This window comes from Sus scrofa, chromosome 17 (genome assembly GCF_054392235.1).
Source record: "Sus scrofa isolate SSC_HxYL_T2T_F1_AM1 chromosome 17, Sscrofa_HxYL_maternal_Yorkshire_Landrace_v2.0, whole genome shotgun sequence".
NCBI classification, from domain to species: Eukaryota; Metazoa; Chordata; class Mammalia; order Artiodactyla; family Suidae; genus Sus; species Sus scrofa.
Window position 1 is genome coordinate 47229334 of NC_139399.1, and position 27790 is coordinate 47257123.

General features: G+C 49.6%; 2 protein-coding genes across 18 annotated transcripts in view; both read left to right on the forward strand.

The window, feature by feature from the left end:
- Positions 1-16032, forward strand: part of AAR2 (AAR2 splicing factor) — a 70489-nt gene extending 54457 nt beyond the window's left edge. The window contains exon 8 of the transcript XR_014832279.1: positions 14237-16032. The gene's annotated coding sequence lies outside the window, so the exon portion shown is untranslated. The remainder of the gene's footprint in view (positions 1-14236) is intronic.
- DLGAP4 (DLG associated protein 4) overlaps positions 1-27790 on the forward strand; it is a 251556-nt gene that overhangs the window by 28335 nt on the left and 195431 nt on the right. For 5 of the 17 annotated variants that reach the window (XR_014832267.1, XM_021077874.2, XM_085003831.1 and 2 more), the window contains exon 1: positions 17800-17959. The exons of 11 other annotated variants lie outside the window; for them this stretch is intronic. The gene's annotated coding sequence lies outside the window, so the exon portion shown is untranslated. Of the gene's footprint in view, positions 1-14294; positions 14557-17799; positions 17960-27790 lie in introns of those variants that run through there. One more of the 17 variants, XM_085003823.1, reaches the window with a different exon arrangement.

Genomic DNA, 27790 nt, shown 5'->3' on the forward strand with positions numbered 1-27790 from the left:
CCTTATTGTTGAGTTTTAAGAATTTTTTGTATCTTTTGGATAACAGTCCTTTATCAAACCCATCTTTTTCAAATATTTTCTCCTAATCTGTGGCTTGTCTTCTCATTCTCTTGACATTGTCTTTCCCAGGGCATAAGTCTTTCGTTTTTTGTTTTTTCATTTTAATGAAATCTAGCTGTTATTTCTTTCACAGGTCATGCCTTTGATGTTGTATTTTAAAAGGTTTCATCACCACACCCAAGTTTTCTCCTATGTTGTCTTGTAGGAGTTTTATAGTTTTACATTTTACATTTAGATCTATGATCCGTTTTGAATTAATTTTTGTGAAGAGTATAAGGTCTGTATCTATATTCTTTTTTTAAATTGTTATTTCCCCAATACAATTTTTTTATACTGTACAGCATGGTGACCCAGTTACACATACATGTATACATTTTTTTTCTCCCATTATCCTGCTCCATCATAAGTGACTAGACATAGTTCCCAGTGCTACACAGCAGCATCTCATTGCTAATCCATTCCAAAGGCAGTAGTTTGCATCTATTAACCACAAGCTCCCAATCTACCCTACTCCCTCCCCCTCCCCCTTGGCAACCACAAGTCTATTCTCCAAGTCCATGATTTTCTTTTCTGTGGAAAGCTTCATTTGTGCCATATATTAGACTCTAGATATAAGTGATATCATATGGTATTTGTCTTTCTCTTTCTGACTTTACTCAGTATGAGAGTCCCTAGTTGCATACATCTTGCTGCAAATGGCATTATTTTGTTCTTTTCTATGGCTAAGTGGTATTCCATTGTGTATATATACCACATCTTCCTAATCCAATTGTCTGTTGATGGACATTTAGGTTGTTTCCATGTCTTGGCTATTGTGAATAGTGCTGCAATGAACATATGGGTGCGTGTGTCTTTTTTATTTTTTGTCTTTTTTCCTTTTCTAGGGCTGCTCCCGTGACATATGGAGGTTCCCAGGCTAGGTTCTAATTGGACCTTTAGCTGCCGGCCTACGCCACAGCCACAGCAACGCGGGATCCGAGCCGTATCTGCAAACTACACCACAGCTCACAGCAACACCGGATCCTTAACCCACTGAGCAGGGCCAGGGATCAAACGCACAACCTCATGGTTCCTAGTCGGATTCGTTAACCACTGAGCCATGATAAGAACTCCAAGGGAAGAGCTGACATCTTGACAATGTTGAGTCTTCCTATCCATGAACATGGAATATCATTCCATTTATTTAGTTTTACAATTTCTTTTCATCAGTTTTATAATTTTCCTCATAAAATCATATATATATATTTAGATTTATACCTAAGTAATTCATTTTGTGAGATGCTAATGTAAATGATATTGTGTTTCTTAATTCAAATGCTATTTGGTCATTTGCTGGTATATAGGAAAGTAATTGACTGTTATATATTAACCTTGTATTCTGCAACCTTAATATAATCTCTTAATCATTCCAGGAGCTCATGTTTATTTTTATTAAAAAAAACTGTCAAACTGTTTTCCAGGTGTGCTATGCCATTTAAAATTTTTACCAGCAATTTATGTGTCATCCAGTTTTTCTGCATCCTTAGCAGCATTTGATCTTGTTACTACTTTTTTTTTTTTTTTTTTTTTTTTTTTTTGTCTTTTTGCTATTTCTTGGGCCGCTCCCGCGGCATATGGAGGTTCCCAGGCTAGGGGTCCAGTGGGAGCTGTAGCCACTGGCCTTACACCAGAGGCACAGCAACACGGGATCCAAGCCGTGTCTGCAACCTACACCACAGCTCACAGCAACACCAGATCCTTAACCCACTGAGCATGGCCAGGGATCGAACCCGCGACTTCATGGTTCCTAGTCAGATTTGTTAACCACTGAGCCATGACAGGAACTCTGATCTTATTACTACTTTTTACTTTAGCCATTCTGATGGGTATATAGTCATAGCTCATCACGGGGTTTTAATTTACCTTTCCTAATGGCTAATTATATTGAACATCTTCTCGTGTACTTATTTGTCATCTGAATGTCTTTGCTGTTAAAATGTCCGTTCATGCCTTTTGTCCATTTTCTACCTGAGTTTTTTTTTTTTTTTTTACTGTTGAGCTTTGAGAGTTCTTTATATACTCTAGAACTAGTCCTCCAAAGTATAGTTTTTCTTTTTTTGATGATTTTTATTTTTTCCATTATAACTGGTTTATAATTTTCTACTGTATAGCAAGGTGACACAGTCACACATATATTTATACATTCTTTTTCTTACATTATCATGCTCCATCATAAGTGACTAGATATGGTTTCCAGTGGTATACAGCAGGATCTCATTGCTTATCCAATCCAAAGGCGATAGTTTGCAGCTATTAACCCCAAATTCCCAGTCCATCCCACTCCCTTCCCCTCCCCCTTGGCAACCACAAGTCTATTTTCCAAGTCCATGAGTTTCTTTTCTGTGGGAAGGTTCATTTGTGCCATACATTAGATTCTAGATATAAGTGATATCATATGGTATTTTGTCTTTCTCTTTCTGACTTACTTCACTTAGTATGAGTTTCCAGTTCCATCCATGCTGCTGCAAATGGCATTATTTTGTTCTTTTTTTATGGCCGAGTAGTATTCCATTATGTATATGTACCACATCTTCTTAATCCATTCATCTGTTGATAGACATTTAGGTTGCTTCCATGTCTTGGCTATTGTGAATATTCCTGAAATGAACATACAGGTGCATGTGTCTTTTTCAAGGAAAATTTTGTCCTGATACATGCCCAAGAGTGGGATTGCTAGTTCATATGGTAGTTCTAAATTTATTTTTATGAGGTACCTCCATACTGTTTTCCAGAGTGGTTGTATCAATTTACATTCCCACCAACAGTGTAGGAGGGTTCCCTTTTCTCCACTCCCTCTCTAGTATTTGTTATTTGTGAACTTATTAATGATGGCCATTCTGACTGGTGTGAGGTGGTAGTTTTTCAGTATATCCTGAAATCTAGTATTGTTAGTCCTACAACTTTCTTCTTCTTCTTCAATATAGTCCTCCAAAAGAAAGTCCTTTGAATTTTCATATAAATTTTAGAACAAGCTTATCAAAACTTAGAGAATATTTTGATTGGGATTGGGATCTATAGATCTATGTGGGAAGAAGTGACATTTTCCAAATAGTGAGTCTTCCATCCATAAACAAGTATATCTCTACCTTTGTTAAGGTCTTATTTAATTTCTTTCTGCAAGGTTTTGTAATTTTCTGTGTAGAAGCCTTGCACATCTTTCATTAGAGTTGTTACTCAATATTTTATGGAATTTGGTGCCATTGTAAATGGCATTATTTATTTATATTTTAGTTGTTTGTTGCTCATATATGTAAATAAATTAATTTTTGAATATCAACTTTTTATGTAGAGGTCTTGCTAAATTCACTTATTAATTTGAAGTTTGTTTTTAAATTCTTATGGATTTTCCACATGCACAATATGTCCTCTGTGAATAAGGACATTTTTACTTCTTCTGTTCCATATTGTACATTTTTTCCTGCCTTATTGCATTGGCTAGTTTGTAGTGTTGAATAACAATGGTGATAGTAGACAGTTCATCTAAAGGGAAAAGCACTCAAATTTTTACCAACAAATATGATGTTAGCTATAGGGTTTTATAGATGCCCTTTATAAGATTAATGAAAATGCCTGATATTCCTAGTTTTCTCAAAGGTTTTTTTTTGTTTTTGTTTTTGTTTTGTTTTTTGTCTTTTTGCCATTTCTAGGGCCGCACCCGTGGCACATGGAGGTACCCAGGCTAGGGGTCTAATTGGAGCTGTAGCAGCTGGCCTACACCAGAGCCACAGCAACGTGGGATCCGAGCCGTGTCTGCGACCTACACCACAGCTCACGGCAACGCTGGATCCCTAACCCACTGAGCAAGGGCAGGGATCGAACCTGCAACCTCATGGTTCCTAGTCGGATTCGTTAACCACTGGGTCACCGGGAACTCCAGAGTTTTTTTTTTAATTATGAATAGGTGTTAAAGTTTATAAAATATATCTTCCACATATTTTGAGGAATATAACAAACTCTATTAAAGTGGTGAATTATATATTGATAGATTTTTAGATGTTGAACTAACTTTGCATTCATAGAATAAATCACATTTGGTCATAATGTATTATGTTTTTTATATATGACTAGATTTGTTAATACATTTGCATCTATGTTCATGGAGACATTGGCTTCTAATTTTTCTTATAATATCTTTCTCAGAATTTGGTAACAGGTTAGGCTTAAATCATAAACCAGGTCACAAAATATTCTTTCCTTTTCTATTCTCTAGAAGAATTTATAGAATTGATTCTTTTTATTCTCTAAACATTTGGAAAAACTCACAGTGAAATCATGGGCTTAGAATTTTTTATGGTAAGGTTTTTAATTACAGATTAATTTTCCTTCATAGATATAGGACTATTCTAACTGTTATTTCTCTTGTGTCTGTTTTTGTGGGTAAAAATTTTTGAGGAACTTGTCCACTTCAGTGAAATTATCCGTTTTACTTATTATTTTTTAAATGTCTGTAGCATCTGTAGTGATGGCCTTTCTTCATTCCTGATGTTAACTTTTTATCTCTCTCTCTTCTTGATCTTTTTTCAAAGAACTAACTTTTGGCTTTGCTAATTTGGGGGTCCACTTTAAATTGAAATTCTCAGCTTTAATTTCAAGCTGAGAATTTAGTACCTCATCAATACTTAAAATTCAGGCCTAACATGAGGCCATGTCAGGGCCAGTCAATTTCTACACCTTCATAGGGGAGATTTTTCTATAATGTCACACAGGCCCTGGGTAGAGACAGATCATTTTCTTTGCTGCGTCCCTTTGTGAGGCAGGATTTTTGTTTAAGTTCACCTTTTTTCCAGTGGTGCAGCCCTTCTTGGCTCCATAATATCCACAGGATGACCCTTGACTCATTTTGCTCTCTGCCTTACATGGGCCATAGATTTTGTGTTACCTGAGCTGTAGATGTCTGCCTGGCATCCTGCAGCTTCAGTGTGGGTTTATCTTATTGGTCTCATGTTCCAAATTTGTTTCTGGCATGAGAGGATTTCTCTAATTCTCTAAGACTTATCTATTTCAATATATGGTTTATTCTGGCATCTTCAGATATTTAATAGTGAAGATTCTAGTATCTCTCACCTTAGGGCCTTTGCACTGGCTGTTTCCTCCATCTGGAATGCTTTTCCCCCACATACCTGCAGGGATGTCATGTCTCTTTCACTCTCTTCCTCAAATATTACCTTCCCAGTGAGTGCTACCTGACTACCCTATTTAAAACTAAATCTGCACCAACTTTAGCACTTCCTACTCCTCTTACCTTGACCTGCCTTTTTCCTTTTTTTCATAGAACTTATAACCACCTAGTAAACTGTATCTTTTTGTGTATGTGTGCTTATTGACCAGTCCCCTAAGCTCTAGGAAGCCTGAATAGTTATCTCTTTGGTTTAATAAAGTCTCCCAGATTCCTGGAACAGTGTCTGACACATGACAGGTTCTTAGTAAATATTTCTTGAATTAATTGAACAAATAAAGGAATGCTTCCAGGAACAGGAGCCCTCTTATTAGCTAGAGGGAGAAACAGGGGTCTAGAGAGGAAAAGAGAGAGATGGTAGCAGAGCCAGGACCAGAACAACTATCCTTAGCCTGTGTCCAGCACTCCACCAGGTGTTTTCATTGTCTCCTGGAAGCCTTGCCCTGGGCCCCAGGTATGGGCAAGGCAAGAAAAACAGTCTTCATTTCCTAACACTGTTGGCTGCTTGCTCCTCTGAAAACATGACCTTCTCCAGTTATGTCCCACAGCATTCTCTTGATTTATCTTCTGTTTCTCTGTTCACATTCTTTTGGCCTCTTCTGCTCAACTCTTGACGGTTGCTGCCCAGGTGATTTTCTTGTCTCTCTTGAACCCCTCTCCATGAATGACTTCATTCACTCTATGCCTTCAGTCACTCTATCTCCAGCCCCAACCTCTCCCCTGTTTTCCCATTTTCCTGGACATCTCCTTACAAACCTATGGTGACTGGAAGGCCCCTTGGGTGCAGGAGACTAGCCTTATATTGAAGGCAAAATACCTAGCTCTATCACCTACTCAGCGAACCCTCAGTCACTGTCACTCTCTGAGCCTTGAATTTTCTCTCTGAGAAAAGGATATTGGTCTCATAGGTTGCTGGTGGGATTCCAGGGAATCTGTGGATGGACAACTCTTTGTAAACTATAAAACATGCAGCCCAAAGGAGGAACAGGACCATGCGTCCACAGACACCTCACTTGACTCAGTTTCCCAGGTGGGCCTTCCACCCCTTTGCCTTTTGTCCAGTCTTCTCATCTCAAGGCAGTCCTACCAGCCGCCCACACCAGAAAGCTGAGCCTCATTTTTGCCTCCTCCCCCTCCATCGCCAACTTTAGGATCCATCACCTGCGGCAGCACTGGATCCTTAACCTGGTGTACCACAGCAGGAACTCTGTCTCTCACTCTCTTAATAGCCATCTTCTATATCAGACACCATGAAACAACATCAAATCATATCTTCCCTGTCCTCTAAACCCTGTGATAGCACCTCTTAGCCTCCCAGATGAAGGCTGAGCTATTGATATGGTACGCAAGGTCTTTCCTGATCAAACCCCTTCTTTGGCCTCAGCTCTGCTGCCCTCCACACACACACACACACTCTCATTTGGTTGCTTTTCCTTGAATCCCCCTTTCGTCTTGCCTTTTGTTCATGCAGGCCCTCCACCCAAAATTTCCTCCCTTCTTCCTCTGCCTAATGGGGGATTGCCATAGTCCCTGCAGTAAGACCTGCACCACAGAGTGGGGCAGTGAAAATTTGCAGGCATTTTGATATGGCATTGATCCCACTTTGCCAGAAATCTTTGGAAACAGCTTCATCTCCCCAGGCCTAGCCACCACGTATAAGAATTGCCTCTAAACCCAAGACCTGGCCTAGTGTGGTCAACCAAATGGGCTGCATGAGTAAAGGCAACCAGAGGACACAAGGGTTTAGGGTTGACCAAATGTTCATTGGTGAGACATGTCTATGAGATGCTTTATGTGGGATTCACGAGATACTGAGATAAGTGGGATCTGGTTACCTCTTTACTTGGGCTGGTAGTGTCTGATACCCTGGTGACGTCAGCCTTGGAGCTGGCTCAAGAGAGCTGAGGCCAGAAAAGGGCTGAGACCCATCTGTCCACATCCTTTTTCTTCCCCTCACTTAAGCATTGTTGAGCTGCCAGCCACCACTCCCTCCTAACCTCATAGCAACACTTTGTGCAGGTCTCTGGGGCAATTCTGGCACGTTTTACCATAATCTGGGGCTTTATCTTAGTTTCACCACTTGCTCCCTGTGTATCCTTGGATAAGTGAATTTATATCTTTGGGCCTCAGTTTCCTCTCTGAAAAATAAATCCTCTCTTAAATCCTACCAATTGCAGTTTTTGGAAAATCAGCTGAAATGCTCCCTCCAAAGCTTTTGGTGTATGCACAGGAAATAAATGTCTTCTGCCCCTCCCACTCCCTCTACACTCCATTTCAAGGGAGGAGACTTTGTCTGATTCCTATCTGAGGCACTCCTCCTACTCCATGCCTGGTCCACGGCCTAACATACAACAGGTGCTCATATGTGTTTCTGATTTGGTCAAGTAAGGGAAGGTGGCTTGGGGTAGTACCCTGTCTGGGGCATTCAGACATGGGGTAAGGACAGTCCAAATGCACCTTCCTCTCATGTCACCCAGGCTTTAGCTTTTGAACCTTACAGACCCAGGTTCAAATCCTGACTCTGCCCTTACTAGCTTTGAGATCTGGAGCATGTGATCACTGGTTCCCAGCCTCAGTTCCTCATCTGAAGAGGGGTGGGGGGATCCCCAGGTCAAAGGGATGTCACGAGGGTCAGGCACAACACACAGTAGGTACTCAGGAAATGGGACCCAACCTGTCCTCCTCCTGTTCTCTTCCTCCCTTCTTTTCTTCCATGTGAGAGTTGTCTCCAAGGAAACAGGAGGAATTATTTTAAGAAAAGAGCCGAGGGCTCTGGTGGGAGCAGATGGTCGCTCGGGCATCTGGGAGGCAGAGGCAGGCGGCTCTGGCCCGTCAACGAAACAGTGGAACCCAAGCATCTCCCCATCCCAGAAAGCACCAGGGCTGGGCCTGGAAGTAAATCCATGTTGAAGGGCAGAGAAGAAGCATTTCTGGCATCACAGAGCAGGGACAGAGCACTGGACCTGGCTGTGCTTTTGACTCACTTGATGACCCTAGAAAAGTCCCAGCCCTACAGTCCATTGGCCTGTGGGCAAGTAGGAGACCTTACTGTGAAAGGCAGGACAAGGAAAGGGTAGGACTGAGGGGAAGAGGCTGAGTTCCAGGCCTAGAATAGTGTGAGGGAGGGTACCAGGGTGATCCTGTGCCCGGCAGAAATTCATCCATTCATTTGCTCATTCATCCTTTCATTCCATTCATATCCACAGAGCACCTTCCTTGGTCAGGCCGGAGCCTTCCTCAGAACATCCCTGTTGTGATATTTTTGCTCCCCCTGTACAGACGAGGAAACTAAAGCTCTGAAAGGCAAAGGGGGTTGCCCTGGTTCACAGAGAAAAGTCAAAGCTTCTTTCCCAGTCTTGTCCTCATTCTCCATAGATCCCCACCATCTTCAACTGAAAATCATGACTCCTCAGGCGACTTTAAGTTCATGATGATCCAGCCCCTGCTAGATTCTGGCCTCATCTTTGAACTCTGAAGCTTCAGCCCTAATGAACTGCCCGTGGTGGCTTGCAGGGGCCTGGCCTGGCCTCCAGGCCTTGGGGCACACTGTCCCCTCTTGCTAGAATGTCCACCCTGTCCTCCCTCTGCTCATCAGACCAAGCCCGACACAGCTTGGGAGTCACCTCTTCTTAGACGCTTTCCTACACTCCCCCGACATTGGGTCAGAGCCCCGCTGGGAATGGTGGGTTTTCATGGGTCTCCTCTGGAGCTGGCAAGTCTCCTGAGGACAGAGCGTTCCTCCTGCAACTGTGCATCCCTGGTGTCCAGTGGGACCAGTGAGCCTGGAATGAACGAAAGAGGAAGGTAAAGAACATCCTTGGGTCCCACTACTAGCTTCAGTCCTTTTGCTCTCCGGATATTTCCCAGGCACCTCCTTCATGCCAGGCCTCATGCCAGCCATAGTGATGACCACAGCTCAGGCTTGTAGTTCACTCTGTGGTTTACAAAGAGCTTCCATCATGGAAATCACAACCACCCTGCAGAGGAGGTGCTCATGCCTGTGTCCATTTTCCAGATGTGGAAGCTGAGGCCCAGTGAGTTTGGGTGACTTGCCTAGTCACAGCCAGTAGGTGACAGAGCCACAAGCTGAACCCAGGGCCTGCTCACTCCTGAGCCCACACCCCTTCCATAGTGTCGAAACAAAGCAAAGGAAAATAGGAACACTTGAAATTTTTGGAAAATATAAGAAAAGAGAAGGAAAGGGAAAATTACATAATTCCTCCCTCCCCCAACCCAGATTCAGTAACAGTCTGGGAATCTCGTACTTATTTTGCCTGGGCCTATAGGTATGGGGAAGTGACCTGGCTGAGGCCACACAAGGCAAGCAGCACAGCCAGGATGTGAACCCCGAACATTAGCTGCAATTTGAGGCGAATTTAACGTAGCCTTGGGCCTCAAGGAACTATTTCCAGTCTTATGGGAGAGATAGAAGGTATGTTTTAGTTTTAATTTCCCCCTAAAATTAGTAGCACCTGAGACAGTGATTGAGCCAGGTAGTTCGTTTGGGAGGTGATTCTAGGAAGCAGGAAGGAGAAGGTCTGGAGAGTGACACAGGAGAGGAAAGAAATAAAATGTGCATTAGCACGTGGCCACTGGAACTCCATCCTACTGGGGACCTTCTGAGGAACAGCAGAGAAAACGCCTCAGAACTCTCCCTGAAGGAGAAGCAGCTGGGCATTTACCCACTGGTTCCTGACCCCCATGATTGACGATGCTCCTGAGAGTGTTAACTCCCCTGCATTTCCAAGTTGTCCTGTGCTTGGGCAGAGCAAACTCTTGGGATTTCAGAAAACACCATCAGTTTACAAGACATAAAAGCAACCTAGGTGTCCACCAACAGACAAATGGATAAAGAAGATATGGTACAAATATATAATGGAATATTAGCCATAAAAAGAATGAAATACTGCCATTTGCAGCAACGTGGATGGACCTAGAAATTGTCACACTAAGTGAAGTCAGTCAGACAAAGACAAATATTATAAGATATCATTTATATGTGGAATCTTAAAAAAAAAATACAGGAGTTCCCTAGTGGCCTAGTGGTTAGGATTCAATATTCTCACTGCTGTGGCTCGGGTTGGATCTTGGCCCGGGAACTTCCACATGCCATGAGTGTGGCCAAAATTTTTTTTAAATTAATACAAATGAGCTTATTTACAAAACAGAAAATGGTCTCACAGGCATAGAAAACAAATTTATGATTACCAAAGGGGAAAGGGGGAGAGGGATAAATTAGGAGTTTGGGATTAACAGAAACACACTACTGTATATAAAATAAATAAGGATTTACTGTATAGCACAGGGAACTATATTCAATATCTTGTAATAACCTATAATGGAAAAGAATCTGAAAAAGAATTATATGTATGAATCACTTTGCTGTACACCTGAAACTAACACAATATTGATCACCTACCTATTCTTCAGTTTTTTTTTTAAAAAGTTGTGGAGTTCCCATTGTGGCGCAGTGGTTAACGAATCTGACTAGGAACCATGAGGTTGCAGGTTCGTTCCCTGGCCTTGCTCAGTGGGTTAAGGACCCGGCGTTGCCGTGAGCTGTGGTGAGTGTTGCTGTGGCTCTGGTGTAGACTGGTGGCTACAGCTCTGATTGGACCCCTATCCTGGGAACCTCCAAATGCTGTGGGAGTGGCCCAAGAAATGGCAAAAAGACAAAAAAAAAAAAAAAAAAAAAGTCGTTAGGCAGAAGAGCAGAGAGAACTGTTGGGTGCCTCCACTGGACCCATGTCTGAGAGCTGTCCACCTTGGCTGCTGCTGGACTCCAAGTTGGGCACCAAATTTGCTATAAGGTGTTTGAGACATGGTGTGTCTTTGCTATCATAAAGCATTTTGGAGTCTAAGGTTCACGATGCTGTATTGTTTGCTTAAAATTTGCTAAGATGGTAAATCTTAAGTGTTCTCACCACTAGGAAAAAAAGTAACTATGGGAGGTGACAGATATGTTAATAAACTTGACTGAGGTGATCATCCTGCAATGTACACACACACTAGAACATCGAGTTGTACATCTTAAATGTCTATAATTTTTATTTGTTGACTGTACCTCAGTAAAGCTAAAGAAAAAAGGAAGAAATGCTTGGTAATACCAAGGGGAAAAAATAAAGTATTTGGGGGGTGACAGACTAGGAATGGAGACTGGGACATAGAAATCAAGGAAGGTTTTCTCAGAGTAGGTGACATCTGAGTTGAATTTTTTTTTTTTTAGGTAACTATTATTTATTTGCAGAGACCTTCTTTAACATTTTTTGATAATAGCAATCAATTTTAAATATATAATCAGCATACATTCCAAAATGCCTATTAGGAGATGTAGGTACCCAAGAAAAATAAAACTAAAAAGGAATACACAAAAACTTAAAATATTTTTTCTGTTATTATTGAAACTCCCTGCTCATGGCAGATATGTAACTAGACTTTCTTAATTCTCTTCGTACTTCCTTGAAATGTTTTCTTTTTCTTTTCTGAGATCTTTTTATTCCATTTAAATCTTAAATAAGGTAATCAGTCAAAGCCATTTATTTAAAAAAAAATTCAGTGGTTCCCAATTCCATAGGATAAAATTTGTGCCGCTTAACAGAACATAAAATGCACCCTGTGAGCTTACCTTTGCTTAGCACTGTAGCCTTATCTCTTTTAATTCTCCTTAATCTCCCCCACTTAAACCATTTATTGGGTCCTCTGCACACAGGTGGGTGTTTCACCTTTCTGGCATTGTGAGCTGAATTTTGAAAGATGAGTATCCAGTGCGGGAAGAGACATTCCAGGTAGAAGGACCTGTACGGGCTGAGGTGTGAAACCACTTGTCTTGGGGAGAGACTGCAGAGCCTGTACCTGAGTCATGAAATTTGACTAGAATTGAATTAAGAGATGATGCAAAGGCCAAAGAGCCAAGTGCTTTGAATGCCTTGGGCTAACTCTGGATACCAGTTCAAACTTTCACCCCGGTGCTAGGGAGCCAATGCAGGGTTCTGAGCAAGGGGGTCGGGGGACATAGATCTGTTTTATAGAAAGATCTCTCTGGGGCTGGTGTGGAGGATGGGTTGAAAAGGGGGAGACTGGAGACAAATCCTGGGAGGACACCAGAGTAGTGGTCCAGTCAGGGGACCTCAGAGGCTGCCCCGGGCAGGGACAGAGTGGTGGGGAGGAGGGGCCAGACCCAGGGGCTGTATAGGAGAGAGAAAGTTAATTGAGGGCACTAGGGCAAGGAGAAAGAGGCCAACCCTCCCTGCCTGCAGGGGCCCTGGCACTTTCCTCCCTCTGCATTTCCCCAAGGGGCTGACCCAGCCTGACCAGATGCCTGGTTGACCTGGAGGGCAGGGCTGGGGCCAGGCATCCCCCAATGCAGTCTTGATGAATTTGGACATTATCTGGTCTGGTCACCAGCCAGGTCTCATCATTAGCTAGATGTAGTCACTACCCAGATCTAGTCATTTCCAGAGCTGGTTGTTACACAAGACTGGAGGTTACTTTACCTGCTGCCAAGTGGACTCTCTCCACTTGGTTTGAGTAATATTGTCCTCTCCCAGGGTCTTTCCTGAAGCCTATGGCTCTGTGTGGTGTGAGCTGGTGGGCCCTTGGCAGGGGTCAGAAGATAATCTGACATCCAGGGTGCCGAGCCTCTTCCTCACCACGTCAGCTCCTTTCTGGGCCCTGGATGGGGTCAGGCAACCATCCCGCAGTCCCGCATCTGCTGCTCCCTTAGAACACCTTTCCCAAATGGACCATGCCTGTCCTCAACTCTCCCCATCTCTCTCAGTCTCTCTCTCTCTTCTTTTTTTTTTTTTTTTTCTGTTTCTTTTTACAGCTACACCCAAGGGCAATGGAAGTTCCCAGGCTAGGGGTCGAATTGGAGCTATAGCTGCTGGCCTACGCCACAGCCACAGCAACATGGGATCTGAGCCACATCTTCAACCTACACTGCAGCTCACGGCAATATCGGATCTGTAGCCCACTGAGTGAGGCCAGGGATTGAACCCGCATTCCCACAGACACTATGCTGGGTTCTTAACCCACAGAGCCACAACCAGGAACTCCTTCTCTCTCTTTTTGAAAACGTGGACCTGAGGTACACATGAGTTAAGAGCATCCTTGCCTGATGACACAACCTCAGTATTGGTCCATGCACAGCCCGATGTATATAATATAATACAGTACACTATAAAACACAACATATGTGCCTGGGAACCACTGTCCACCCCCACCCAGAACTAGAACTGAAACAAAATCTGACGTCCACTTCTGTGCTGTACCCTATCCCATCCTCTAGCTGTCTGCCAGAAGTCACTAATATGTTGAATTTTTTCAGCCATGCCCATGGCATGCGGAAATTCCTGGGCCAAGGATTGAAGCCACATGACAGGTATAGCCAGAGTCACGGCAGTGACAAGAACACCAGAACTTTAACCTGCGGAGCCACAAGGGAAACTTGCTTTTAGTTTTATTACATATGAGTGCCTAAACAATTTGTTTTTACTTGTTTATTATTTATTTTTAAAGGTATACTGTATATAATATTATTTTTTAAAAAACCTCAGGGAGTTCCTGTTGTGGCTCAGTGGAAACGAACCTGACTAGTATCCATGAGGATGTGGGTTCCATTCCTGGCCTCGCTCAGTGGGTTAAGGATCCCAGATTGTGCGAGCTGTGGTGTAGATGCGGCTCGGATCTGGCGTTGCTGTGGCTCTGGCGAAGGCTGGCGGCTATAGTTCTGATTTGACCCCTAGCCTGGGAACCTCCATATGCCATGTGTGCAGTCCTAAAAAGACAAAAACAATTTAAAAAACAAAAACAAAATCCCTCAGTGCTATGTTGGTGAGAATTCGTCTAGCTTGTGTATAGTCGTAAGTCATTCATTTTGAGGATTGTGTATGACTCTACCACAATTTATTTATTTATTTGTTTGTTCCTTCTCCTGTTAGTTGATAATTGGACCGTTTTCAGGTTTTCTGCTCTTACAAACAGTGCTGCTATGGATATTCCTGTGCCGTTTCTCCTAAAGCTCTTCAAAACGTGGCCTGGCGACAAACAGCCTTGGCATCACCTGGAAACTTAATAGAAATGTAGACTCTCCAGCCCTGCCCTAGATCTGCCACATCAGAAGCTGCCTTTGAACAAGATCCTTGGAGGATTCCTAGGAACGTTAAAGTTTTAGAAGCACTGGCCCAGTCTACACGTGAGGGTTCTCTTGGGCACATGCATCTGGGAGCGGATTTGCTGGATATACAGAGAGCTGCACGGATCTACATCTTCACCCACACTTGGTATTGTCAGACTTTCTCATTTTTGCCAGTGGAATGGGTATGAAGTGGCAGCTCGTACCCACTGAGCTTGATTTATGTCTTGACTTATCTCTCCCCGTTGGGCACTTCTCCGTGTTCAGCAGCCATATTTCCCTTTTGTAAAACGCCCTGTTGTTGATTTTTGCTCTTCTGGGCTCACTCACCTCAACCCCTGCCTTTGTTCTTACTATTCTCTCATCCTGAAACACCTTCCTTCTTCACTACCCTGTGTCAATTCTTTCAGGAAGCCTTCCCTGATTGCTGCTCAGGTTATGAGCCTCTTCAGACTCACTGGCAGGAAAACTTGGTATCATTGTCCCTTTATTTCATCTCCTGGAGGTTCTTCCTTACCAGAGATTGCAAACCTTAAGGCTTGGTCCCTAAAAAGTTTTGATATATATTTTTTTGTTTAGTTGCTATCATTTAAAATTCAGAAGATTTTGCATTTTAAAAAACCTGAAATGCTGATTTCTCTTAAAAACAACAACAACAACAACAAGATATCACCCCACTGGGCCTCCTTTCCTACATGGCAACAATCAGCTGGCACTGAGTAGGGGCTGCCCCTGCCAGACGGTGTATCACAGTCCACATGTCTCCTTGCTCACCTCCTGCTTAAGGTTTTTTTTTTTTTTTTTAGTGGTTTTTATTTTTTCCATTAGAGTTGATTTACTGTGTTCTATTGCACAGAAAAATGACCCAGTCATACATATATACATATATTCTTTTTCTCACATTATCTTCTATCATGTTCTACACAAGTGACTGGATATAGTTCCCTGACTGCCTGCCTGGTTATTAACCTGCCTGGCTCCATACGCCTGCCTAAGTACATCAGTTGTTTATTCCTCCAGATAAACATTCTCCCATAACTCTCTCCCTGTCCCTGTTCAGGACTTTGCACCTTTCCCCTGGACGGTCATACCAGCTTCCCCCGACCTCACTTCTCTAGTCTTGTCCCTTCCAGTTCACCAACCGTGTCACAGCCCTTCAAGAACCAGCAATGGCTCCCCATTGCCTTCCCAGGCATCTCCTGACTTTCTTTTTTCTTTTTTTTTTTTAAGCATTATTACATTATGAATATTTCATGTTCACAAAAAAGTCTAGAGAGCAGTATAACAAACACCCATGTACACACCGCCCAACTTAAGAAATAAACCAGCCTGAAATAATGCCCCTATTACATTCCCTTTCTTTTCTCCCCCTGGGTCACTACTCTCTTGAATTTGCTATTTATTACTGCCATGCGTGTTTTTATGTTTTCATGTAATACACTTGTGTTACATATGCATGTGTCCCTAAACAATATACAGTATTGTGCTGCAGGTTTTCAAACTTTATGTATCTGCTATCAAACTATATCCTCCACCTGCAATTTGCTTTATTTCATCCAATGATATACATATTTTTATTTTTAAAAAATTGTATCAAAGTATAAAATTCAAAGATTACCCTAAACATAAGTGTACAACTCTGAGTTTTTACGAACTGAGTCACAGTGTGTTTTTTGAGATTTATCTTCATGGATGCATGTGGCTTGCATTCACCTCTTTTGAAGATGATGGCATGGAGACTTTTCCATTGCCTGAATTCATCGCTATTTATCCTGTCTCGGCTTGATGGGCAGGGTTGTAGCTAGGCTGTGTCCAGCTTCCCACTGTTACACATGATGCTGCTAATAGCTAGGCTGTGTCCAGCTTCCCACTATTACACATGATGCTGCTAAGAACATCCTTGTACAAGTCTCCTGGGACCCCTGAGTGGGGTATTCTCGAGGGCAAAGCCTGCTCATCTCTGACCAGACCTTATGTTGCTAGGTCACTGTCCAGTCCTTGGCTCTTGCTGGCTCCCAGCTTTGACAATTAGATCTTCCCAAATGCTCCAGGCAGCCCTTCTCTGTGGCCCTATCGATACTCTACCCAAACATAAGCCACTTCTTTGCTACATACTCTTCCTTCCTCCCCTGGAACTCCAAACTCACTTCTCCTTCCAGGCCCCACTGGAGCTGCCTCCTCCAGGGAGCATGGCCTCATGGTATCATCTCCTCTGAGTGATATCCTCTTACCACAATTGTCAGGGACAGAGACAAATTTAGACTAGACAATAGGAGTGGTGAAGGGAGGCATGAATGGTTGGTAGTGAGTGTGAGAAGCTGGGCTATCAGCTGATTGCTCTGGGCTTTTGATAGATGAATAGGAGTTTTTGGCTAGAGATGGTGGAAAGGCATTGCAGGCACAGGGAAAAGCAGGGAAGCACTCAAAGAGCTGTTTCTAGGATGGAGATGCAGGCAGAGTGGGTGGGTGGTGGATGAAGCTGGAAAAACAGCTTCGAGGAGCCTTGAATGCCATCCTTTAGCGCTGTCCTGATTCTATTTGCATTCAACTGGCATTCTTGGGAGATGTGGGAGCTGAGAGTAAGCACATTCATTTGACACCTACTGAATGCTAGGCACCAGTAAGGAGCTTACACCCATTATCTCCTTGCTTCCTGGATCCCAGTTGGGAATACCATACTAATGTTGTCCCCATATTACAGGTGGAGAAACTGGGACTCAGAAAGGACAGTCTCTTGTCTCTGATCTCAAAGGCCCAGGAGAGGGTAGGATGAGTACTCAGCTCAGGTCCCTCTGACTTCAGGGATTGTTTTTAACCCCTATGCTGCCATAGGCAAGAAGACACCAGGGAGAGGGTTCTTTAAGAAACGGGTCACCAGGAGGCGGCACACGTTCCCAGTGGCTGGAGCCTTAAGTTCGAATCCTGGGGCCTCCTGACTCACGCGGTATGACTCGGACCAATCTGGTCCAGTGCGAGCCTCAGTTTTTCTTCTCCACGGGGTGGAGGGGGGGGGCGGCCCTTGTCAGCTTAGGTTCCTGGTGACCCTCTCTCTAGCCTGGGGTTCCAGCCCGTGCTGTGTGACCTTGTGTCAATATCCTGCACACTCTGGACGGCCAACCAGGGATCTCTAAGCGCCCTTCCGGCTCGAGACCAAGCGTGGCTGGCCACGGAGACCCTCCCCCTCCCCCCGGGGTTGAGGGGGCGTGGGTGGGGGTGGGCGCGGGAAACTGGCCCCCCACCCCACCCCCAGCCCCGGGCCGGTGGCCTGATCCGCGCCTGGTTTTGGGCGCAGCCGCGCGGCCCCCTCCCCCGCGCGCATCTCCCCGCCCCCCGCCCCCTCCCCGCCGCTCTCGGGGAGCCGGGGCCGCGCGGCTCCTCCTCCCGCAGCCGCATCTGGGGCGCCGCGCCGGCGAGAGGAGAGGCATGGGGCGCCCGCGGGCCGGGGCCGGGGCCGGGGCCTAGGCGGGCGGACCTGCGAACGGACCAGAGCGGCGGCGGCGGCGCAGCGCAGCGGCCGTGAGGGCCGGAGGCAGCCGCGGCGCCCGGCACAGGTGAGGGCGCGGGGGTGGCGCGCCATAGCCCCGACCCCCTTTCCCGGGCCGGTGCGCCCCGTTCCCTCGGCAAGACCCTCAAATCTGGGTTTCCTCCCGGACAGACCTCCCTGAACCGAAGGGCGGCGCTGGCGCAGAAAAGCCCCCTCCCCCTGCCAATTCTGTCTCTGAGCCCCCGACTGGAGGGGGCGGCTCTGCGGCTAGGAAGCCCCCTTCTCTGGGTCGGATCCCCCAGTCTAGGTCTCCTCCGACCCTCAAGCCGGGGGGCGGCGTCGCTGGGGCCCAGAACCCCCTAACCAGGGCCGAGCCCCCATTCCAGCTCTTTTTCCCGCGGACTCCCCCTTGGCAACCGGCTGCTAAAGCTGGGAAGCCGTTCCTCCGGCCCGACCCTCTCTCCGCAGGGCGGTCAGGGGATCAGACAGACCCCTCCCTAGCCCACCAACCTTGGAGCTAAGGAGAGGGAGGGTTCTCCTGGCCGGCCGGCCCGGACATTCCTCCATTCAACCCAGCTGCCTCCAATCCCGCTTCTGTAGCCCGGGGAGCCTGCCCGCCGGGTCCCCCCTTCCTGAGCTCTTTCCCCGGACCAGGCATCTGGGGAGGGGGCGAGGGCAACCCCACCCGCCCCAGCGCTGCATAGCGCCCCCTACCTGTTTGCGTACCCGGGAGGGGCCAGGCTGACCCGGGCACCTGGGCTGGGGGGGCGCTCACATGGCTACGGGAGGCCCCCACGTGCGGCGCCCCGCGGTGAAAGGGGTTCGCGTTCAGAGCCGGTGGCAGGTGGACAAGTGGTCGGAGAGGCCAGCTAGGTCCAGATGTGCTGGGCCTGCTGGGAGGGGACATGTGCTACCTGGACATGTGATGGCCCTTGGCCTCTTTCTACCGAACCTGTCGCCTCCAATCCCCCTCCATCCTTCATTCCTCTATACCTTCATCCCTCTCCCTTCTCCCTTCTTCCCCCGCGCTGCTTGTGTTGCAGAGGGGCTGCCCGAGACTGTCGATGTTGGGGAACAAATGAAATAGGGAAAGGGGTTATGGGTTGGCAAAGGCCAGTTGTAGGGTTGGGGGATGAGAGGGTGGATTAGGTGCCCCCAGGATGGGAAGCCTCAAGCTGGAAGGGCAGCACTAATGGGGGGAGGGTTCCTGCACCCCCACCTGCCTGGAAGTGGAAATGACAGAGGGGGAGGGGGCTGCAGTCCTCTGCTTCCAGGGAGACTGGACTGGCCTGCCTCTGCCCCATTGCACACCTCCCCTCCAGTCCAGTTCCCTGGGGTCCTGGCTCTCTCTACCTCCCTGCCTTTGCCTGTGGGAGGGGGCTGTGTTTTCTGCCAGGCTGGAGGTGCTGGAGCGAGACTGTACAGGACCATCTCAGAGAGTGGTTGTTGGAGGAGCCCAGTTTCTATCCCACAGAGGGGACTGTGGGCTGCCTGGTCCCAGGGTGGCCTGAGGGGCCTAAGCCAGACTCCTGGGGGCAGCAGGACTGGGTGGGGCCACAGAGCGGGGTGGCCCATCAGTAGCTGGAGTGTTGGGAGCCACCAGCAGACCCTGGCACTGGCTGTTGGTGGCCAGTCAGGGCAGATGCTGATAGTATTCCCAGCAGCTCCTAGGGACACAGGCTGTGCACGTGGGGCAGGTGTGTGTGCTTGTGCCCGTGCTGTGGCAGGGGTGCACCAGGGTTCCTGGGTCCTCCCGGAGCCCAGAGACAGCAGCTGGACTTCTGCGAGCATGCCTGTGTGTGGTGTGCATGGCACCCACCCCTCATTCATGCATCAGCGGCCAGGCTAGGCCTGTGCGAGGCACTGGGGACGTGTGATGGCCTGATGTGGTTCCCACCCTCAAGGAGCCCCTGTTTTGTGGTGGTGGGGAGACGGTCTGTGCTGAGCACTAGGGAATTGTGCAAGGCCCAGACTGGAGAGAAAGTGTGGGATGGAGCGGGCCGATGGATGGCTGAGTTATGTGGTACCCAGGGCAGCATCCGGCAGGAGCCAGCCTTGCGATGGAGCTGCAGGTTTGAGGGCTGTGCCCTGGGTGCGTGGCAGCCTGGCAGCTGAATTGGTGTTTTTGAAGAGAGGCAGTGCAGCACTTGGAAACTAAGGATAGATTGTGTACTTTGGAGCTTTCAGTGACGTATTGGATGTATCAGGGGCACCCACTGGCATCTCGTTAGGTTCTTGTGTGGTTTATGGGCCACTGGCTCCATAAATGCCAGTCTCCATGCTGAGGAGGTTCTGAGAATTGTACTGGGCACTCAGTGTGACAGGGAGCAGGTAGTCTCTACCTTCCCAGACATCCATGATTGATAGATTCATTCATTCAAAAAAGCTTTTAAAAAATACCATTATCTGGTTACAATGTATTTAAATACTTACACTTAAACATTCTGGAATGTGAATTCGTAAAAATCTTGAATGTAGAATTTTTTTTTTTTTTTAAGCCCGTGGTAGGTACTCAATAAATGTCCACAGCTCCCAGGTTGAAGCCCAGCTTCCTCCTCCAACTCGTTCCTCCTCTAGCCACATTGGCTCCCGTCTCCCTGGCCTGCTTTCAGGTCCTAGAGCAGACCAGGCTCCCTCCAACCTCAGGGTCTTTGCACTTGCTGGTTCCTTGGCCTGAACATCCTGCCCTCCTCTCCGTGTTTGCCTACTTAACTACTACTCATCATCCAGGTCTCAACTCAGGCATCACTTCCAGAAGAAAGCTTTCCTTGGTGCCCAGGCCAAGTTGTGTCCCTGTCATCACCTGGGCAGCCCCGTGGACCTCTGCCTTCACTTCCCCAGTCACTGTTCCTCATTATTGGATGTTGCTTGGTGTGGTTGGTGTGGGGAGGGCCAGGGTTTTGCCTGCCTCTTCATGCTGTTCCATTGGTACTGAGGACAGGTCTGGGCCATTCTCAGTCAAGGGCTGGGGTAGGGCATAGTGGGACCCTGAACCATCCCTGTGGGTTCCTGGCCTCCGACTACTGGGTCTGCAAACCTAGAGGCATTTGGCTGGCCTCTAGGAGTGATAGGCCTATGGCCTTGAAAATCCCAATAAGGCTAGGGGCCCCCAGGGGCTCTACAGGAGGGTGAGGGGGCCACGCTCAGGCAAGACCCTACATTTTCTTGGGTGAGTCTGTGCCCATCTTGCCAGCCCTTTATTCCTGAATCAGTTCATCTGCTCACATCATCACCTATTTACTGGTTCACCCCTCCTTTCTTTCACTAGGCCACCAGCTCCTTCACCTCCCATTGCCCAGTCCTCCATCTGTCTTTGAGCTGCCAGTGCTCCTGAGGCCTGCTGGGTGCCCAGCCCTGGGCCAGGCTTGGGGACCTAGAGTCAAACCCAAGGGGCCCTGCTCTGCAAACTAGAGTCATCTTGCCAGGCCCTTGCCAGTGAAGGAGGCCGGTGCTGTCCCAGCGGTGGGAAGGGGCCACTAGTTGGGCCTTGCGGGGAAGTGCTTCCTGGAGGACATACACTGGATCTGGGGTGGATTTTGGAGGATTAGAGGGATTTGGGTCGATGGAGAATGTGGGGAAGGGCACTGCTGGCTGAGAACTGCATGGATGGAGGCAGGGAGGCAGCCAAGTGCTGGGCAGGCTTGGGGTTGGCGGGGGTACGTGTTCTTCCAGGAAGAGGTGACCTCCTGAGCAGGCTGGCCATGGAGGTGGGCAGTGTGCTGTCATGTGCAGCCTGTGCCAAGAGCCCTGTTGCTGTCTTGCTATGTGCCCTTGGATGGGACATGTGCCCTCTCTGGGCTCCCTTGGTAAAGTGAAAGCTAGGGCCTGGTGACCTCAGAGGGACCTTGCGTCTGCCCACAGTTTGGAGTCTTTTGTCCTGGCCACCCTGAAGGGAGTCCTCAGGGGCTTTGCCTCATCTTTGAGCCTGAGGAGGGCTGTCACACGATGGGGCTCGGTGGCTTTGGCGGGCTTCATGTGAGGCTCTGCAGTTCCTTCTAATAGAGGACCCTGATGGTTAAGGGAGTGCAGGGGCCAACTGGGCTGGGTGGGGTGCCCTGCCACGCAGACTCTACTGCACCCTCTTTGGGAAAGGCCGGCACTGAGGAGGGGCTTCCTGTGTTGGACCAAAGACAGACCCACTCCCCACTTCATCAGACTCTCATGGAGGGAGCCCTTTAAGACTTGTGTGACCAGACGCTTTTGTTGTGACTTTGGGAAGAGTGCCTATTCTGCTCCCACGCCCTCCCCGTGGTCTCCTGGTGGTCACCCCAGGCCAGGCCTGAGGCCCGCAGGGTATGTGCAACACTCCACAGTTTGCAGAGCACATTTAATCCCCACATCTTCCAGTCATCCCCAGGGAGAGGTTGGAATAAAATGGGATATTGTCTCCATTTCACAGATGAGGAAACTGAGGCTCAGAGCAGTTGGGCAGTCGCCCAGGGTCACTCGGAGGGTGGGATACACCCACAGTCCAGGAGGCCCCTGCCGCTGGATCCCGGGGGTGCCGGTGCCCAGGGCCTTCTTGCTCGCGAATGGCACCCCATCTCCTAAGCCACCGAGTGGGGCCGGATCCCTCTGTGCTGGGTTTCGCAATGCCGCCTCCTCCCCGCCGAGCTGTCTAACGTGGCCTTTTCAAAAACCCAAAATGAATGGAAGCAAATTTTGTTTAGAGAATTTTGCTACACCCTTCACCAGGGCTGGTTGCAAAACCAGGCTTGGGGAGCCCTGCTGATGCTGCTGGTGATGATCGTCATGACAAGGGATCACTGACTCACACCCGCACGTCCCACAGAGCGTCAGTGGTGGCCTCCCGGGGCCGGTGCTGGACCCTCGGTTTCATGAGCACCAGCTCTGACACTGTAAAGCCGGCCTCGATGCTAGTCCCATCGCACCCCGGGACGACTCTCCCCATTTCACAGACGAGGAAACTGGGGCACCGGGAACCGTAGTAGGTCATCCAGGGCCCCACAGCTGGCAAAGTGCTGGCACCGGATTTGAATCCAGGTCAGTTAGCGTTTCAAGGGTGGTCTTAGCCCTGTGTTCTGAGGATTCAGAAGTTGCCATTCGTTCAGCAGAAGTGTCAGGTGGGGGCATGGAAGGTGGACGTGAGGCCGTGGGCACCCAGTGCAGCAGACCCAGATCCTAGTTTGAGGGAACCTGGACACACGCTGGAGGCGGAGCTCAGCCTGGTCTGAGAGCGACGTCAGAGTGCCTGTGGATGTCACTGGTCACTCAGCAGAGCCTCACCCCCGGCCCTGCCAGAGGCCGCAGGGGGAGATGCTGTTAGTGAGAGAGCCGTGGCCTCTTCCAGCTCCTTTAGTCGCCACTAACACACAGCTCTGGTAGGTGGCCTGTCTCCCTGGCTTCCAGGGTGGGCGGGGAGGTGACATGGGTCCTGAGAAGTGACGACGATGGCAGAACAGAAGGAGAACAAAATGCTTGGTTCCTGGGCCATGCGAGGAAGGGACAGAGTCGCCTCACGCACACATTGCAGCCCCCAGGGCCCGGTCACAGGCGTGCAGCCGCTCCTGAGTAGGGCAGGAGCAAACATGGCATTTGTATTCCTCTCTTCGGCCTGAGAGGCCTGTGCAGGTCTTTTGTCTCCCCGAGTTTGCTTCAAAAATGACTAAAGTGACATCCGGTCCACGAGGAGGTCATCTTTAGAAAACACATGATATGGGCAGGTTCTGTTTTTGACACTGTAGCAGAGGGGCAGGCTTCCTGGCATGTAAAAGGAGCCCAAGGCCACTTACTGAGCACCTGCTGTGTACCTACCGCTGTGCTGGGCCCCACACCACGCTCAGAACCGCACCCTGATGTGGCACTTGTGATTGTGCTGGCAGGGTCTCTGTGCGCCCAGGTGCCAGGGCTGGGGAGTGAGAACTAGCCTCTTGTTCAGACAGTCTTCTTTCTGCAGTGACAGGGGGGCCTGCGGTGACAGAGGTGGGCCCAGGAGGCTTTTGCTTTGCAGCTGCTAGGAGATGGGGGGTTGGAATACAAAGGATGAGCTGTTTGGTTGCTGTGTGTTGCCAACTGAGTCCCTGCACTTCTCTGAGCCTTTCGGTCCCCATCTGTTTGTCAGGTGCCCAGGGGTAAGTCTCCAAGGCTCTCCCAGCTCAGCCCAGCTCACAGAGGTGATTCCAGGGGTAAACTCAGCTGTGCTTCCCTCAGGGAGGTGTCAGGGAGCCCCCAGTGTCCTCATCCCGGACCCTCTGCCTGGCTCCCCTCCCCCACCCCGTCCCCCCAGTCCCTTCCTGAGGGAGGGAGCCTCCCCTTCCGCCCACTGTGGGCTGACTGCGCGCAGTGACGCAGCAACTGAGGGCTCGGAGCGCAGCTTGGAAACGGGGATCCGGGTTTGCTAAAGACAGGGGAAAAAAAGGTTCTTCCCACCACCCCCAGCTGCCTGCCTGCCTCCCTCCCTCCCTCCCCCGGCTGCCGCCAAGCCCTGGCACCTCCTCGGCTCTGCCAGATTCACTTTGGGGTGGGAGGTTCGGGGCTGGAGTTTCTGCTGAGATGGGCCCAAGTTCAAGTCTCTGCATGCCGGGGCCTCACTGTGTGACCCCGGTACAATGGCCTCCCTTTCCAGGGCAGGGCGCACCGTGAGGGCCAGGCGGTGGGATTCTGAGACTGATGAGGCAGCTTCACAGTGATGGCTCTGAGGGGGTCACCTGCAACTTGGGAGGAGTCCTGTCTGGACTCAGCCTGCTGCTGGGGGCGGGCAGGGGCCTCTGCCAGCTGTGTTCTCCATGTGTACATCCCAGAGTGGAGGGGGCGGGGTGCCGTGATCATCTCCAGCTCACGGCCGAGGAAACTGAGGCTGAACAGCTGGTGGGTGTAGAGCGAGGATTTGAACCCCGGTCTGTGTGACTCAGGCTTCCAGGTGAGAAGGCAGGCGAGCCCCAGGCAAGAGGCCAGCCTGGTGGCGGTGAGCATCCCTTCCCCATGTCTTCCCTGGGACTCTGACTCCATTTCTCCATCTGTGCAGGAAGAGGGGATGAAGTGGGGGTGGGGGTGCCTGGCCCATCCCTGGGCCCCCACCTGGCTGTGCTGGGAGTTTTCTGAGGCTCCTCACCGACCCGCAGCTCGGAGGTGTGATGGCAGTGAGGAGGTGTCAGCATCTCACGCCTCTCCTTCTGGGGACCTGCCACCTTTGGGGTGTGAGAGATTCCTGGAGGACCAGGAGTGTACAAGGCCTTCCAGGGACAGCGTGGGCAGCTATGGAGGCTGGTTGGCCCTCAGCGGCCTAGGGGTCTTGGCTAGTCATGGGCCAGCCCGCCTCTGCCTGTCTGAGCCTCTGCCCCTTGTCTGTCTAGTTCATCGGGGGACTTGGGGACAGTGAGGGCACTGGCCTGGAGGTAGGGCCGCCTTCAGGCCCCTTCCCACCCCTGTGCGGGGTGAGTGTATGTTTGTGTTTTTTATATGAGGGGGTTGTGTGTGTGTGGAGTGTGTGTGTGTATGTGAGGTATGTGTGTATGTGGGGTGTGTGACATTGCCCCCCACCACCCGAGCCAGGACCTGGGCTTATCGTCAGGTCCTCCTCACGCTGGGCAGTACATATTTTCATTCCTCTGCGCTTCCCTCCCTCTCTTGCATCTTCCGTGTTCATTCAACAAAACCTCTTAAACCCCTGCCCTGTGCCTAGAGCAGGTGCCGGGCATGTGTCGGTAGACCGAGCCCCTGGTCCCTGGCCTGTGGAGGCCACCGTCCCTTTGGGAGGTCAGCAGTCACAGCCCGCCTCCCCGATGAATGTAAACACATCCGTGACAGGTGCTGCTACCACAGAGAAGTACAAGGAGGTCTGACCTAGTCTGGGGTCAAGAGGGCTGCGCCAGGGAGGTGACGCTGGAGCTGAGACTTGCAAGTGGGGAGTTAACTGGTGCAAAGGCCCTGTGGTGGGGGCAGCATGGGAAGCATGAGGGTCACAGGCCTGGAGGGGGTAAGGGGGAGCTCGGGGTGAGGTGGAGTCAGGGCCGGGGGTGGGTGCCCGGGGCACTGCTGCCATACAGGGAAACAGGTGGAGGTGGAGCGGCCTGTCCAGGTGGGACTGGAAACTTGGCTGAATGTGGATTGGATCCCTGACGGGTTCCTGGAGGAAACTCTCAGCTCTCACTGAGTCCAATTCAGGACATTTGAGCAACTTGCCTGAGGTCTTGAAGCCAGTTCGAGTGGAACTGGGCTCCTCTTCCCAGCCTGGCGGCCTCCCCCTGCAGGAGTGCTTCGCACTGAGAGAAACTGGTGAGCCATAGAAGGTTCCAGAGCAGGACAGACCCACAGTGCTGTCCTGGCCGGCCACGCCCCAGGCCTTCCCGGCATTGGCATGGAGTGTTGGCCATCTGCCTGCCTGCTGAGGCCGAGGCCAAAGCCAACTGACTCTGCTGGCCCAGTGTGTCACTACTCTGCCGACATTAGGCAGGGTGGGGCACAGGCAGCCAGCAGCCTGGGGGGATGGGGGCAGTGGTGGGCAGGGGTCCCCAGAGCCATCAGCCTCAAGGCTTCCAGGAACCATTTGCCACACTGGGTTTGGTAAAGGATAGGCCATTCCTAGAGGCTGGAGGAGGGGAGGTAGCCTTAAGCCTAGGGCCCTGGGGAGGGGACTAGGGGTTCGGCTACACAGCAGTTGTTGGGCCCCTTCTCTGCCCCATGTCCCTTCTCAAGCATCTTTTGACTCTTAACAGGTCATGGCCTCTGGCCCAGAGGACAGTCCCAGCCCCTCCTGGGTCTCTGGTCTACACACAGGCGAGATTGATTCAAACAACACCCAGCCCCTCGCACGCTTCATGGCCCAGTCCTTGCCTCTGTCACCTGCCTCTGTGATCTCCTGCACCCCCTTCCTGCCCCTGTCAGGCCCTCCCCTACTCCCAGAGCACACCTTGTCCTCTGGTCATCAGCCTTCGCATTGACTGTTCCCTCTGCCAGGAAAACCCTTCCCCAGAGTCTTTGCTCAGGAACTCCTGTTTGTTATTTACCACTTGATTCAGACCTCTTCCTTTCAGGAGACTGGCCCCCTTGTCCCATGTGGGTCACTCCCACCCAGACTCCAGAGAACTGTCCACATATGTGTCCGCCCCTCCCCGACCAGCGGAGGACCCTCCAGGTAGGGGCCAGGCTGGTACCTCTTGGTTTCCCCAGCAGTGCCCAGCCTCAGGCCTGGCACACAGTGGGTACACAGCTCATGGGTGTCAGCCAGGCACTGTTGAGGCTGATGGCCAGGGTCAGGCTGTGGCCCCCACGGACTCCTGTCCCACAGAGGCATGGGGTCACATGGCAGGTGCCTCAGACCAGAGCCCCTGATCCCTCGAGCCTTTCCTCCCCAACCAGGAGTGGGGGCGATGGCTGCATGAGCCCATCTGGGGCACCAGGTGGGTGGCTCGGGGCTGAGCAAGCGGGATGTTGGCTGGTTGATAGCCCTCTTTTGGATTGTGGACCTACCAGAGCTGGTTTTTGTCAACCTGAGGAGAAGCCCACCTATTTGAAAGGAATGCAGTTCTTGTTCTTTAAGCCTCTGAAATGTGGGGTCTGTTTATCACTGTAATGCAAACACCTATTATGTGCCAGACATTATTCTAGGCACCTGGCATGATACCCTTCACCCCCAAACGGCTGTTGGAAGAATTTGATGAAAACGATATGTGAAAGCCTTTGGCTTTGAGCTGGCACACAGTAGGCTCCGTGGGTTAGAGTTGTTTCAGATCTGTTTTCGTGTCTGTAAACAGTCATGAGAAGCAGCCCTACAGGGAAGGCCAAGGCTGGGAGGGAAGCAGTGAGAGGAAGGGCCCCCACATGCCCAGCCTGGGAGCATGGAAATCGCACCTTCTGGATCAGCCTCACTTGCTCTCTGCCTTCTCTGACCCCCCATCTGGAGGCTGACCTCTGTGTTATCTGGTGCTGCCTAACAGAT